This window comes from Sus scrofa, chromosome 4, assembly GCF_000003025.6.
Source record: "Sus scrofa isolate TJ Tabasco breed Duroc chromosome 4, Sscrofa11.1, whole genome shotgun sequence".
NCBI lineage: Eukaryota > Metazoa > Chordata > Mammalia > Artiodactyla > Suidae > Sus > Sus scrofa.
In genome coordinates, this window is record NC_010446.5 from 36,662,625 (window position 1) to 36,675,650 (window position 13,026).

Consider the following 13,026-nt stretch of genomic DNA (forward strand, 5'->3'; position numbering starts at 1 on the left):
ATTGGTGAAGTCCTTGTCTAGGAAGTAAAATAGGACAAAGAGGACTGAGAGTTTGGCTGTGCCACATTAGCTGTATAGATGAATCAAATAATCGCTAGACCAGCATTGTCCAGTAGAACTTTCTACAATAATGGAAATATTGTACACCTGCACTATCCAGTATGGTAGCTCGTGGCTACATATGGTTGTAGAGCATTTGAAATGTGACTAGTGCAACTGAAGAACTGAAATTTAATTTTTAAAAGTTTTTAAGTCGTTTAAACTTAGCTTCATGTGGCTGATAATGATATATTCAACCGAGTAGCTCTAGACTACAGTTTACTTTCTCACAAAGTATAAGGTTAAATTGGAACACTAGTGTCACAAGAAGGATAGGTTCCACAGCCAAATAAAGTTGGTGCAATATTCTAAGAGCAAATAGGTATCTCACAGATGCACCTGTGCATAACTAATATTTGTGAAATAGTTGCAGGTTTGTAGCCTTTTCATTTTTTGTATCTCCATAACTTATTTGCGTTCCCTTTTGTCTCTTGATTGCTGATTTTTCTTTTTCTTTTTTAACTTAGAATGTTAGTAACATAAGGAGTTCCTGTCGTGGCGCAGTGGTTAACGAATCTGACTAGGAACCATGAGGTGGTGGGTTCGATCCCTGCCCTTGCTCAGTGGGTTAACGATCCTGCGTTGCTGTGGCTCTGGTGTAGGCTGGCAGCTACAGCTCCGATTGGACCCCTAGCCTGGGAACCTCCATATGCCGCGGGAGCGGCCCAAGAAATGGCAAAAAGACAAAAAAAAAAAAAAAAAGTTAGTAACATGATAAAGAGGAGTTCGGAGGCTTATATATTATCTCTAGGTTAAAGAATTTCAGATTAGTCCACTTGTAGTATGGCATCACCCAAAATAACAAAAAGCCCTAGTATAGTTTTTCCTGAAGAAAAAATGCCAATTTACTACATTCAATAATGAATTCCCTGCCATTTTTCTGTAGAAATACTGTTGTTTTACCATGTGGAGTTTCCCGTGTTTACCTATAACTGATTTAAATGGGCAGAGCATGGAGTATTCTACTTATTTCCAGGTGAATTCTTCACATTTTCTGGCTTTTGAAAGTTCTCCTTCCTCACCTTCTATGACTGTGTATCCTCGTAAACCCTAGTCATATAATTTCTCTCCACTGACCTGGGCTTGTTGTGGATGATAAAGAGAGGCAGCTAATCCCATGAAACCAGGTGGTTACACCAGTTTCTTTATTTTTGAACCTCCAGCCAAAAGAAGTCCAACAACCCCAGCAAAACCAGTTAATACCAAGCCTTGGAAAAAATCCAGGAGGGTGCATTTTGGAGATATTCATAGCTGTCTAATCCCTATTGAACCAAACTTTGCATCTTGGGCTTAGTTTGGGAGTACATGTCCTGACACCAACTTGTATGTGGTTCGCAATAATGTTAGAGATTGGATGGAGATGGCTTTCTTCAAGTTGGATCCTTGGCTCTTCCACACATTTAGACTGACCCTCAGGAACAGAGTAGAGTGAAAGCTCATTAACTTTCATAGCAGCTCTGTGAGGTGAGTCCTTTTTTGGTGATGCATAGGCTTTGAAGGCGAGCAGACTCAGGCTGGCTGGCCCCACGGACCTCTGAATTACCTTGAACATGTTGCTGGCAGTGGCAGCTCCGGCGGGGTCACCCTACCTCGGCCCTGCTGATTTTTCAAATTGGTCTTTAGATTGATGCTTCCTATAGTTAAATTTCTATCATTAAATGTCTAATGTATAGTATGTTTTATAATTATAAACCTATTTTGTTTCTTTTGAATTCTTAATGAGAAAATCGTAACAGTAATGAACCTTTATGATTGTTTACCTGTTTTGTAATTCATGTATAGATTCTGCTTTCTTGAAAAAAATTTCCCTCTACTTGTTTTGTTCCCTTACAGAATTAATATTTCATTTGTATTTCAGTTTTGATTTTATTTTGGGGGAACATGTTTAGAGAGAGGCTATATGAATGTTGTGTATCTGAAGGAAAATAGATAGATTTTGCTTATTGTGCTTCTTCTTTCCCAAGAGATAGTGTTCCTTCTGAGAATTACTTTATAATTTGAAGAAAATTTTAAAAATAGCTTTTAGGACTTCTACCAAATATCTCTTCCAGCCTCTGCTACCTCGTTTTGTACATATGTCATAAAATTAAGCACACCACACACATAATGATTTACCCTGGACAGAGGTTTCCTCTTCCGCCATTCCTCATATTCTTTAGGAGAAAGAGACAAATCAGCTTCAAAAAAAAAAAAAAAAAAAAAAAAATCCTTCCGAAAAAAAATGATTAGGACAAAATTAGCCCAAACACTTAATGTTTGTAATTGTCCTAGAAGAATTATTCAGATTAATGATGAAACTTGTAAAGTTTCAGTTTGCAAATAAAATACTCATTCCACTGGAATGAGACTAAAGAATATACTAACACTTAAGAGAATTTGCAGATATTTTTCTTTTTCTTTTTTTCTCTTTTTTAGGGCCACACCTGTGGCATATGGAAGTTCCCAAGCTAGAGCTGAATTGGAGCTGCAGCTGCCGGCCTACACCACAGCCACAGCAACATGGTATCTGAGCCATGTCTGTGACCTGCACCACAGCTCCCCAACCCACTGAGCAAGGCCAGGGATCGAATCAACAGACTCATGGACACTGGTCGGGTTCATTACCACTGAGCCATGACAGGAACGCCTGCAGATATTTTTAAAAGAACAGAGGTAAAATTATCTCAGAAAATATTATACACTTTTAATCCTAGAGTATGCTATGTATAACAACTGTCTATTTTTAATTAGAATCATAGTCTTTTAGAACTAAGGGACCTTAGATATTATCTTGTCCAATCAACTTTAGCTTTCAAAAAAGAAGTTGAAATTCAGAAAGTAGACAGACTTGACTAAGATCTCAGACTAAGTTAATATCTCCCTTCTGTTGATAGGTAGCAATGAGTGTTTTAACGAGTTCAAAAAAATCTTTGACAGCTAAATATCTTTTTAAAAACCTATTTAAAAATGTCTTCGTGTCTCTGGGCACTCCCTCATACCGCCCGTTTTGCACTGTGCTTTTCTTCTCTTTTCCCTATTGGCACATTGTTTGCTCTCCTTAACAAAGAGTGCTTGGAAGGGGCTAGTCCAAACTGGTCCAAATATTTTAAAATATTTAAAAATTTTTTAAGAGAAATGGAATGAATAATGTTTTTTCTTATTTTTTGTAATGGATTGAGTAATGAGTATTATTTGTAATGAATATGATTGAAACCACAAAGTACCATTCTCTCTTATCTCCCAATCAAGAATTGGCTTAAATAGGTAAATGTGGCAGGTGTGTGTGTGTGAGGCTGTTTAAGAACTATCTCTTGGGGGAGGTTTTATGGCATATGGGAATAGTTTATTCTGAACTTTAGTTTATGTTTCTAGGAGATCATAGAAGTTATCCTAAGTTACCTTAGGAGCTCAAGGTAGTATGTTTGAGTTCTTGGTAAGCATTCACTTTCCAAAAAATGTGCTCCTAAACTGACTTGCGGCTATGCTCATGATCTGTTGAATTATCTCCACCTCCCCTGCTTAGAAGTAGTTAGTTGAAATTACTTATTCCAGTAATTTTAGACCACACATACATACATAAGAAGGCTGAAAACATTATATTTATTTTGGAGAAATTTATGTACTATAATGATGTGTTCCAAACTTGCAAGTGGCTAGACTACATTAGAAAAGCCAATTTCAGAGCCAATAATTTATTTCATTTTATTTCTAACCTTAAGCATGATAATCTTTTAAACAGTTTTATCCAGTAAATGGTTTAGTTATATTTGTGCCATCTTCTCAGATATTTATAGCTAATATTTTAAAGTAATATGTCATACTCTATCCTGGATTCTTTATATAAGTTATTTAATCCTGGTAATAATCATGTGGACTATAGGTTGTTATTCCTATTTTACAGTTGAATAAACTGTTTTAGTAATTTTTTTTCTTTCCTTTTTTTTTTTTTGTCTTTTTGCTATTTCTTTGGGCCGCTCCCACGGCTTATGGAGGTTTCCAGGCTAGGGGTCGAATCGGAGCTGTAGCCTGTGGCCTACACCACAGCCACAGCAACGCGGGATCCGAGCCGCATCTGCAACCTACACCACAGCTCACAGCAACGCCGGATCATTAACCCACTGAGCAAGGGCAGGGACCGAACCCGCAACCTCATGGTTCCTAGTCAGATTCGTTAACCACTGCGCCACAACGGGAACTCCTGTTTTAGTAATTTAATCCAGTGTCACACAGCTAGCTAATTAGTGTTGGAATATGAACTTGAATCCAAACTTTGTGACTCCAAAGTCCATGCTTTAATGTCTGAATAAAATATATGCTATCTTTACCCCATAATATGTGTAGTATTTTTAAAATCCACCCTCCAAACTACTCTACGTTATTACCTCATTTTATCCTATCTTGGGTAAGATAGTTATGTCTGAAATAGACAACCCCAAAATCTCACAGTAGAACACTCTAAAGGTTAATTTCTCACTTAATACAAGAACCATGTGGATGACTTGGGCATCCCACTTCCTTCCATATTGTGATTCACCTGTCCGCAAGGACCTGCTTGGAGTCAACCACTAGAATTACTATATTCAGTCAGCTAGTGAGGGAAAAGAGAGAGCTCAAAGGATGTTTGAAGGGATGACTAGTCCTGGAAAGGGCATGTATCATTGTATTCACATTGCATTGGCCAGGACTGGACACATGGCTGCATCTACCTGTGAGTGGAAGGAAAATGAAACAGATGAGTATAAAACATCATCTCTGCCAAAGATGATACGATATAGAGAAGTTATTGCCGAGCTAAAGCCACAAAACCACTTGGTAGCTATCCAGAGAACCCAGATTTCTTGGATCTGCATAAAACATGTTCATGTTTCTGAGGAGACATCAGTAATTAAAAGGCATTCAGGTTGTATTTCTAGCACTGTTACTGACTCTCATTGGGCATCAAATATTTTACTTCTTTTTGTCTGTTACATTTTAAATAGAGATACTGTTATTGACTATATGAGGTATGATAAACCTTAAAAAATGTTTTCTGGGAGTTCCTGTTGTATTGCAGCAGAAATGAATCCATCTAGTATCTGAGGATGCGGGTTCAATCCCTGGCCTAGCTCAGTGGATCAGAGATCTGGTGTTGCTGTGAGCTGTAGTGTAGGTCACAGATGCAGCTCGGATCCCGTGTTGCTGTGGCTGTGGCACAGGCCAGCAGCTGTAGCTCCAATTTGACCCCTAGCCTGAGAACTTCATATGCCAGGGGTGTGGCCCTAAAAAGCAAAAAAAAAAAAAAAAAAGTGACAATTGCTATTTTAAGTGAAGACGACCTAATAGCTCTGTATTTTCATCATGCATTTATAATCAATACTTTTGAATATACAACAATTAGCCTTTATTTATTACATTTTTTTTAAACATGTGATGGATGATTCTAAGCCATCTTCATACCTTATATTTATCTTGCATTATGAATCTGAGACATTTGTTTAGAGATGAATGTTGTTTTTTAACTTTCCCTCAAACTTAACTCCTTTGGATGGAACTACAACTTCAGATCCTAAAGGAATAGAAGATGTTCCAGCTGAACTAACAATGAGAACAAATATGAATATTGTACTAATAATGTAAACTAGAGCAGAAAAGATTTCAGAAATTGATGTTAATTTTACTGACAAATTAAATTCCAATATAGCAGTAACAGTTAACCTTTTCTTACATTTTAGACTCCTTGGAGAATCAATTGAAAGCTATGGATTCTATCCCTAGAATATGCATATGTTCACAATTTAGTATACAGTTGTATGGATTTCACGGATTTCTCTGAAGGCTGTCCATGTATTAGCTGTTATTTTAATCATTTTTATCCTCTGAAAATTTATTACTGTGCCTATTATATTTTTACCTTAGCAGACTGTATAAAGATATGTTTAATAAGTTAGTTTTTGTAAGAGAGTCTATCTCTTTAATATTATTTGGACAGGAAGAATTATGCCCATACCCTGCATTGCCACAGTGGCTGAACTTCCAGCTATATTGGGGAATAAATTTATTAGAGGAAAATATGACATTTCCACATTTGACTTTGGCAAGATGAATGACATAACTTAAAAATAACCTTAAGCATTTAAATAACCTTTCTGAGGAATATCAAAATTATAATGAACTTCAGTGATTTATACTGTTCAGAGAAAGCCATATGTAAAAATCCAAACAACTTAATACCTCAGACTTATTTTAATGAACTTCTTGTTCAGATGTACAAAAGCTCTATTTACTTAGGGCCAAAATTAGCTTGCGTGCAGATATATCATTTCTAGTACATCACTTCTAGTTGTGGTCTGATCAAAGAATGGCTTTTAATGAGTAATTCTCTTCTTTGGTAGTTAACTATTACATTAAACTGTACTTAGCCATATTTAAATTCGATAGGTTGTTTGTATGCAGGAGATGTTAGGAAGATAGATATTTCCTTTTTTCACTGCCTTAGGAACCTTTCCTTAACACTAGAGGAAGAGCAAGGCCAAAGTAAGTCACGTTTCAAGGATATCCTCTGCTGTTTACCAACATTGGTTCCTGAAGTTAGGCACAGTGAGCTAAATTAATTTTCTCTATACTAAATCATTTGCTCAGATAACTTGTGGTTCCTCTTTGTACAGTTTAAATTGTCTGTTATTTATGGTTCTAGAAAACCATTGTCACTATGAAAAATAAGAGTGGTGGCAAAAGCATATAATGTATAGTCTTTTAGAAAGAAAGTTTTAAAATGGATATTGACAAGTATTTTTTTTAATTATGGGACTACCATATATGGCCAAATATAAAGTCAAGTATTTTTTCTTTCAAAATTATGCTTACGAAAAAAAGGAATCACCTTATAATTTATATCTTTGCAAAGTCTCTTATACTCTGTTTGGGGAAATCTGAAATATCTTTGTTCACTGCTTGGTTTGGGTGCACTAGAATGACAGTTCCACAAAACAGAGGCCTTGTCTCTTTTATTCACTATTGTATATCTACCACCTAGAGAGCATTTGGCACACTATAGGCACTGAACATTTTTGTTGAAAGAATAAATTAATGCTTATACAGATTACTTTTTAACAAATTTAGTATTCCTAGAACCCATTAAAGTTGCAAGTATTAGTGCAAGAAGCTTTTAAAAGATCATTTTTTAAAAGTAGTAGAATAATTGTTAATATTGTAGCGATAACAAATGCATACTAAGCTTTAGCTAAAATGTCCTATGACAGCATCATGTACAGATTCAAGAATACTGTATCTCAGGCCCTTAGGTAAAGGGGTCCTTTGGAAAACTGCTGGATATTTTCCCCTCAAAGTGTATACAGCTTTCCTCTTGAGGAAAGGTTCATGCAGCATAGGGCAGCTGGAAATCAAGCAGAAAATTAAAGTCTTACTGGCTTAAGGTGTCAGGGGATGGAGTTGGGGACTGCCAGAATATCTGGAAATTGAGTGAATAAATCCCAGGAAGGAGAGAGTTATAGTAGGATAACCCTAAATTCGGTAAACTCCCCTGAAATACCTTGTTGTCCCCTGAACATGCATGAGAGATTCCAAGGAGCTCAATGGAAAATAATAGGAATCAGGCAGAAAAGACTGACTAGAGATTTTGGCTTCTATTCTCTACAGGGAAGACAGGATTTGGTGTTCAATTCCCACCAAACTAAAGAGGCTTGGCAAACATTTGTGCTCAGAAGACCCATTCTAAAACATAAAACCAAGCCTTCCCAAGTTTGACTTTATTAGCCAAGAGATAACTGGCAGGTATAATAAAAATCCTCACTCCTCAGAGAAAATAGGAAGCTATAAAAGTCTCCACTGCATATCATCCACAATATCCAGTTTATAATAGGCAGCCGCTAGACATATGAAGAATTAGGAAAATATGACTTTGGTGTCAAGACCATCCACCCCAAAATGGTAGCAGACCCTAAAATTAGCAGAATTAGCAGACTGTAAAGTAACTGTAATATATTCAATGGCCTAAAGAGAGACGCATGATCATGGTGACTGAACAGATGGGCAATTTCAGCAGGGAAATAGAAACTATAAAGGAGCAGAATTAGTCTAGAACTGAAAAGTGTAATACCTGAAATAAAAATTTTGCTCAGTGGATTTAATAGCAGATTGGAAAAAGTTGATGAACCTGAAGCCAGACCAATAAAAATTTGCCAGTCTAAAGAATACAGAGAAAAAAGATTACAAAAAGTGAACAGAGCTTTGGCGGCCAATGGGACAGTTTTAAACTAACATGTGAATAGTTGAAGGAGGAATAAAAGACAAAATAGATGGTAGGGTAAAAATATGTAAGGAAGTAATTGCCAAAAAATTCACTTATTTGGTTTAAATAAACATCAAACTGAAGAAGTTCATAAAACCCCAACTGGGGTGATTATAAGAAAACCACATCTAGCCATATCTTAGTCAAACTGCTGAACATCAAAGATAGAAAATGTTAATGCAGCCAAAAGAAAAGAGACCAACAGTTCCACTGGGGCAAAACCGGATCAGTGCCAGGACGCAGGTGTGATTCCCTGGCCTGGCACGGTGGGTTAAAAGATCCTGTGTTGCTTCAACTGTGGCTCAGATCTGATCCCTGGCCCCAGAACTCCATGTGCCCCTGGCTCCAAATGCCTCTGGGTGGCCAAAAAAGAAAAAAGCTGTTGCTACAAAGGAATCAAAATATCAGTGAAGGATGGCTTCAGAAATGTTTGGAGATCAGAAGACAGTGGATTGGAATGACCTATTTAAAGTTCTGAAAGGATAAAGCTATCAACTTGGAATTCCATATTCATTGAAACTATCCATAAAAATGAAGGTGAAATAAGGATATTTTTCAGATAAACAAAACTTGAGAGCGTTTATTGCTAGGAAACCTGCAACACCAAGAAATGCTTAAGGATGTTCTTCAGGTTGGAGAGAAATGACACCAAACAGGAGATGAAACTTGGATCCACTTTAATAAAGAATGAAGAGGAGTTCCCATTGTGGCTCAGCAGCAACAAATCCAGCTTATATCCATGAAGAGGCAGGTCCAATCCCTGTCCTCAATCAGTGGGTTAAGGATATGGTGTTGCCGTGAGCTGTGGTGTAGTTCTCAGATGCAGCTTGGATCCCTAGGGGCTGTGGCTTAGGCCAGCAGCTGCAGCTCCAATTCGACCCCTAGCCTGGGAATCTCCATATGCCTCAGGTGTGGCCTTAAAAAGCAAAAAAAAAAAAAAAAAAAGAAAAAAGAAAAAAGAAAAGAATGGAGAATACCAGAAATGGTAAATATGTTGATAGCAGATCTCATCCATAGAAAGGATTTTGTAAGCATATAAAGTAATGAAAGATGTGTCTAAAGAAGAGTTTTAAAACTCTTCAAAACAAAACAAAATTAGTAAATATTAAGACGAAGTAAAAAAGATTTAAAATCAAAGAGAGGACTTCCCATTGTGGCGCAGTGGAAATGAATCCAACTAGGAAACATGAGTTGTGGGTTTGACCCCTGGCCTCACTCAGTGGTTTAAGGGTCCGGCGTTGCCATGAGCTGTGGTGTAGGTCGCAGACATGGCTTGGATCTGGTGTGGCTATGGCTCTGATGTAGGCCTGCGGCTACAGCTCCAATTCGACCCCTAGCCTGGGAACCTCCATATGGCTGGTGCGGCCCTAAAAGGACAAAAATAAATAAATAAATAAATCTAATGTTCCAGTGTAAAAATGGGCAAAAAATATGAACAGAATAATCATTGAAAAAATTGAGGGCTGTAAGTATGAACAAATGTACGATGAAGTACAGTTTATTTAGTAATCAAAGAAGTGGGAATGAAAGTACTTATTTTTTTGCCGCTTAGAAAAAGCTATTGAAATATCATAGGATATTGATGAGAATTTGAGGAAATAAGCACTTTTCCAGCTGGTAGTGATCTCGGAGAGACAGCAGTGAGTAATGGCTTGGAGCAAGATCTTAATTTTCTGCTTAGTTTTCTTTTTTTTCTTTCTTTTTTTTTTTTTTTTGTCTTTTTGCTATTTCTTGGGCCGCTTCCGCAGCATATGGAGGTTCCCAGGCTAGGGGTCAAATCGGCCTATTCCAGAGCCACAGCAACGTGGGATCCGAGCCGCGTCTGCAACGTACACCACAGCTCACGGCAACGCTGGATCGTTAACCCACTGAGCAAGGGCAGGGACCGAACCCGCAACCTCATGGTTCCTAGTCGGAACCATGCGCCATGACGGGAACTCCTTTTTTTTTTTTTTTTAATTTTCTGCTTAATTTTCAAGAATTGAACCTAGGCAGCCTGGTTGAAAACCAGGAATCCCAGCCGCTAAACTAACTAGAGACTTAAGAGCAGAATTGCTCTGATTCTTGACCCCTGTTGAAAACTAGAATGTTCCAAGGAGGCCAAACTGTGAAAACAGGTACAGCATGTGGGAGAGCACACAGAGAAGAAGTAGAAGCAAAGAAGTAATGCACGCTCTAAAGAGGAGTGCGGGTGCCGGCCTCAGCCTCAATGAGGAGCGCACCAACCAGAGAGGTGATTCGAATCACTTATATAGGACGGTTCTTCTGGGTCTTTAGCAATTGTTTTATTTTTCACACCTGACTGGACACAGGACCCTTCCTGATATGTGAACATCTTTTAGCAAAGATGGATTCCAAAGCAGCTGGTGTCAGAATGGTATCAAGACTTATGGCCTGGTGCCCCTCTCTTTTTGACCCCCAGGAGTCTTACTGCATGCGCATGTGTAATTGGGGAGCTCTTGACCCTGGGGGTGATTGATGTGGTCCTCTTATCTTTCTACTCCAGTAGAGCTCAGCTCCTGCCAATTAACTTTTTCCTTGAGCTGTCAAAGAGAAACAAGCCCCAATTTTCTTGGCCTAACAAATCCTAGCCTTTCTCAGCCCAGGGCCCATCTACCTCTTACCTCAGTGGAAGCATAAAAATTGGAACAGACAGTTTGGTAGTTTATTTCAAGAGTGTATTTTGGAAGTCCATATGACCTAGAGAGCAAGAAATTCATATACCATATGACCTAGAGAGCAAGAAATTCATATACCAAGAAATAGCTTATCAAATTGGTCAGAGGTGGGTAGAAGGAGATCATTATTCAATAAGTGGTATTGTGATAACTGGCTAGCCAATTAGGGAAAAATCAAATTTTGATCTCTACTTAGTCCTAACATGAAAAAAATATTGGAATGTATGAAAGGTTAAGCAAAAATAAATAAATAAATAAATAAACTGTAGAAGTACTAGAAAAAAACATGAGTGAATTTTAAAAATACAATCTTGGGAGTTCCCTGGTGGCCTAGCAGGTTAAGGGTCTAGCATTGTCACTGCTGTCGCTCTGGTCTCTGCTGTTGCATGGGTCAGTTCCTGCCCTGGAAACTTCCTTGTGCTATGGGCATGGCCAAAAACAAAACAAAACAAAACAAAAAACCTTAGAGTGAACAAGATTGTTCAGGATAGTTATAGAATCCAAGTCATAAAGAGAAAGACATGTGAATTTGAACACACACAAAAAATTTTAAATTCCAACATTGGAAAATTGCTGTATAATTTAAAAAAATAAATATTTGGCATGTAATAGCAAAGTTCCTTTATATATAAAACAGGCCTTATACCAACAGCAGGATATGAACATGTGGTTCATTTACAGAAAGTGATATGTTGTGACTTATAAACACTTGAGAACCACACATAATACCAAATATATCATCATTAAAATTTTGTCTTTATTCCTCATCTTCTCTCAACCTCTTAACATAAGCATATAGTGCCAAAATAAGTTTAGTAGTCTGTTATGCTTTTGTAATGTAAAATAGTGTTTATTAGCATCTAGAATAGAAAGTCTTATTTCTTTGTCTTTTTTCTTGACTGTCACTTGCGTCAGGTTTTTCTAGTGGCCAGAATTAGTGATCGATAGCAACTGTGCTGGAAGTCTCTGTACCTATTCCCTCCTCACTTCAAACAAACAAAAAAAATTTTATATTTAGTCCTCTCTCCATTTTCTTCAGCAGTGTTAGTAAGTATTTTTGCATGCTACTTTTATTACATTCATATTTTAGAGGTGCTGAACTTGTGGGTGTCGGACATCAGTAAAAGAAAATTAGAAACTGTAGCTACTCTCTGCTCTTATATTTAGTATTTATCAACACAATAAATTGGATTTTCTCTTATCTTTTTGAGAAGTAACAGAAGAAATCTAATTTTTGCTGAAAAAGATTAAATCTAATTTTTTGGCAAAACCAGATACTCTAGAGTATAATGGGATTTTCTCTTGGGAAACAATTTCTTAATAAACTTTTCTGCCCAGCCTTCTATCTCCAAAATACCCTTTCATGAATCTTAAATCATTTAGGCTTGCGGGTGGTTAGTAGATGCTACTAAAATGTTTGTGGTTAGGAGATGTTTATTGGTTGAACAGTTTAAATCTGTAATTCTTGAAGTTGTATAATGTCGAGATACTCAACACATCTTATTTATCCTGTAGCACCTGTAGGGTAGAGTCTTTTCTTCACAGTTTAAAAATCTGGATGTACTAAGGTTGTATCACTTTAAAAGGACCTTACGGCAATAACAAGCCAAAAGCAAAGATATAAACAGAATCCTCAATTCCTCATTTCTACTTCTCTGTGTTTTGTGTCATAATTTATCCAGTGTTTATTAAGCACCTACAGGTTGTGTTAAGTACTAGAGATACAAAGCTTGTCGTACATTTCATTTCAGCTAACATTTAGTTAGTGGCAGATTTTAGGACATGCCAATTTAACTTATAACGTCTATTCGAAGTAAGTGGTATCACCCACATTTTGTAGTGGGGATCACAGACTCAGGAATGTACCCTACCTCAGATTTTATAACACATAGTGGTTGACCAGGTTTTGACTCCCAAATTCTCTTTATACATCCAGACTGGATGTTTTCTATTTGCCTCTATAGACCCATTCCTTGTCCTTCG

General features: G+C 37.3%; 1 protein-coding gene and 1 pseudogene across 4 annotated transcripts in view; one reads left to right on the forward strand and one right to left on the reverse strand.

The window, feature by feature from the left end:
* Positions 1-13,026, forward strand: part of RNF19A (ring finger protein 19A, RBR E3 ubiquitin protein ligase) — a 73,318-nt gene that overhangs the window by 8,428 nt on the left and 51,864 nt on the right. The window lies entirely within an intron of this gene.
* On the reverse strand, positions 1,062-1,651 carry LOC110260248 (annotated as a pseudogene).